The sequence below is a fragment of the Rana temporaria genome, chromosome 10 (genome assembly GCF_905171775.1).
Source record: "Rana temporaria chromosome 10, aRanTem1.1, whole genome shotgun sequence".
Classification (NCBI taxonomy): domain Eukaryota; kingdom Metazoa; phylum Chordata; class Amphibia; order Anura; family Ranidae; genus Rana; species Rana temporaria.
Window position 1 is genome coordinate 55,813,079 of NC_053498.1, and position 3,136 is coordinate 55,816,214.

The window sequence follows — 3,136 nt, forward strand, 5'->3', positions numbered from 1 at the left end:
TTGAAAGGACGTTGTAAGTCGCTCCAAGTCGCGCTGAAGTTGCGCTAAAGTCATCTCGCAAAGTCGCGCTGAAAGTCGTGTTTCCCCTGTGGGAAACGGCATTTAGGATTAGCAATGAGATATAATCTAAGTACAGTAAAACCTTGGTTTGCGAGCATAATTTGTTCCAGAAACATGCTTGTAATCCAAAGCACTTGTATATCAAAGCATTTTTTTACAGGGTATAAAAGAGAAGAGAGGCACCTCTAAGTGTAGCAATAAGTTGCTAAATGTTGTATCTTCATTAAATGTAACCATATTGCTACACTTAGAGGCTCCTCTCTTCTTTTTTATACTCAGTTGTGACATGACGCTACTCTTATATCAAGACATCGCTTGTATATCAAGGCAAAATGTATTAAAACATTTTGCTTGTCTTGCAAAACTCTCAAACCAAGTTACTCTCAAACCAAGGTATTACTGTATATGTAAATTGATCTTGCAACTGCTTTATTAAAGTACCAATGCTGTCAGACTTAGCAGTAAGCTTTAAAAAATGCTTTCATTGATATCCAGAAAAGAGAAGCAGGTTACAATCTCCAACAAGTGTGTTAAAAATGTTGTAATTAAAGCGGGGGTTCACCCGCAAAAAATGTTTTAACATTAGATTGAGGCTAATTACGGGAAGCAGAATCGGGTGTTTTTTTTTTAAATCAATGCAGTACTTACCGTTTTAGAGATAGATGTTCTCCGCCGCTTCCGGGTATGGTCTTCGGGACTGGGCGTTCCTATTTGATTGACAGGCTTCCGACGGTCGCATACAGCGTGTCACGAGTTGCCGAACGTCGGTGCGGCTTTATACGGCGCCTGCGCACCGGCTACTTTCGGAAACTGGTGACGCGCTGTATGCGACGGTCGGAAGGCTGTCAATCAAATAGAAACGCCCAGTCCCGCAGCCCATACCTGGAAGCCACGGAGAACATCTATCTCTAAAACGGTAAGTACTGCATTGATTTTAAAAAACACCCGATTCTGCTTCCCGTAATTAGCCTCAATCTAATGTTAATTATTTTTTTTTTTTTTAAATAACAAATATGTTATACTTACCTCCACTGTGCAGCTCATTTTGCACAAAGTGGCCCCGATCCACGTCTTTTGGGGTCCCTCGCCGGCTGTCTCTGGTCCTCCCTGCAAGAACTCCACACATCGCATGGTGTGGAGTCCTTGCGGGCGCGCTCCCGTGATACAGAGAGTGGCTATATCCGCCCCTCACCCCGGCGCGCCACGTCATTGGATGTGATTGACAGTAGCGCCAGACAATGGCTGCGCTGCTTTCAATCCATCCGCTCTAGCCAATCAACGACCAGGCTGAGCGGCGAAGAGGATGTCAGGGCCGAGCGCGGGCCTAGGTAAGTATAACGGGGGGCTGGGGCGGTATTGCCTGAAGTTTTTTCACCTTAATGCGTAGGATGCATTAAGGTAAAAAAACGTTTACCTTTACAGCTCCTTTAATGCAGATTTTTTATTAACTAACTTAAATTGTTTGTTTTACATCTACACTGGTTAATCTTAGGCCCCGTACACACGACCAGTTTCCTCGGCAGAATTCAGCTTCCGACCGAGTTTCTGGCTGAATTCTGCCGAGAAACCCGGCCGTGTGTACACTTTCGGCCGAGGAAGCCGACGAGGACCTCGGCGAGGAAATAGAGAACATGTTCTCTATTTCCTCGTTGTTCTATGGGAGCTCTCGTCCCGCCGAGCTCCTCGGCGGCTTCAGGGCTGAACTGGCCGAGGAACTCGATGTGTTTGGCACGTCGAGTTCCTCGGCCATGTGTACGAGGCCTTACCATGCATGCTAACTGCAGCAGGCCCTCGTGGTGGGTTGTATCTGCATCCACCAGATCACAAACACGTTGGGGGCTAAATATATATATATATATATATATATATATATATATATATATATATATAGTCAAATATATGGTATTGTCATCAACCCTTATTATAGCCTCAAATGAGATTAAGTGAATACTGTACAGTGTATATCTATATCTAAATCTATCTATCTATCTATACATATATATAGATCTATCTATATATCTATATCTATATATCTATATCTATATATATATATATATATATATATATATATATATATATATATATATATATATATATATATATATATATATATACACAAATAGTATATATAATATAATAGTATGTACTTAAATTAGATGGAGGCTATAAGGGTTGATGACAATACCATAGTATATATGGCTAAGTTGTACTAACCAAACCTGTCCTCATCCCTCCCACCCTGCCATCCGGACCACCTGCACCCATCCCCCCTCTTTAAGTACCTTTACAGATTAATACAAGCGATATCTCCTGCTTCTGTTCTCCTCCCACTAGCCCTCACCCCTCCCGCACTACAATTCATCTGGGACAAGCAGGAAAACGTCTTCTAATCCTTTTCCAAATATAGCAATTGAAGTGGGACTGTCTGTGGTGCTGGGAAGGAGAGGTGGGGGTAAGGCGGCTGCTGCTGATGGTAGAGCAAGGAACTTATCCTTTCCTCTGTACATTTGCCGGAGGCCCTAGCCGGTGTATTGCTCTATGGGGCCAATAGCTGTCTAGGAGTGAACAAGTCCCCGGATGTCCCTTTGAAGTTGGTGCTGAAAGTGCATAGGATTGCATTGGCGCTGTCCGCGGTGCTGAAAGTGCATAGGATTCCATTGGCGCTGTCCGCGGTGCTGAAAGTGCATAGGCTTCGATTGGCGCTGTCCGCGGTGCTGAAGCACAATCCAGCCAAATGGGCTTCCAACGCCCAACATCTCTTCTCCCAACTAACTGACTACAGAGCACTTCTCACTCCCAAGCAGAGCCTCCAACTAACTGACTACAGAGCACTTCTCACTCCCAAGCAGAGCCTCCAACTAACTGACTACAGAGCACTTCTCACTCCCAAGCAGAGCCTCCAACTAACTGACTACAGAGCACTTCTCACTCTTGTTCATGGCCGTCCCACGCAAGAAAGAAGAATATTTATTGGATCCTTTGCTGCATAGCACAGCCTGATCTATCCTCTTCTCACTCCCTTACTACATAAGCTCATGTCTACTCATGCCTGTCTCTCTTAAGGCCAAACCCTAGA

At 44.2% G+C, this 3,136-nt stretch overlaps 1 protein-coding gene across 1 annotated transcript in view; it reads left to right on the plus strand.

Moving 5' to 3' along the window:
• Positions 1-2,438: 2,438 nt before the first annotated feature.
• Positions 2,439-3,136, plus strand: part of SLC17A7 (solute carrier family 17 member 7) — a 211,417-nt gene continuing 210,719 nt past the window's right edge. The window contains exon 1 of the mRNA XM_040327637.1: positions 2,439-3,136. This exon is cut by the window's right edge and continues 231 nt beyond it. The gene's annotated coding sequence lies outside the window, so the exon portion shown is untranslated.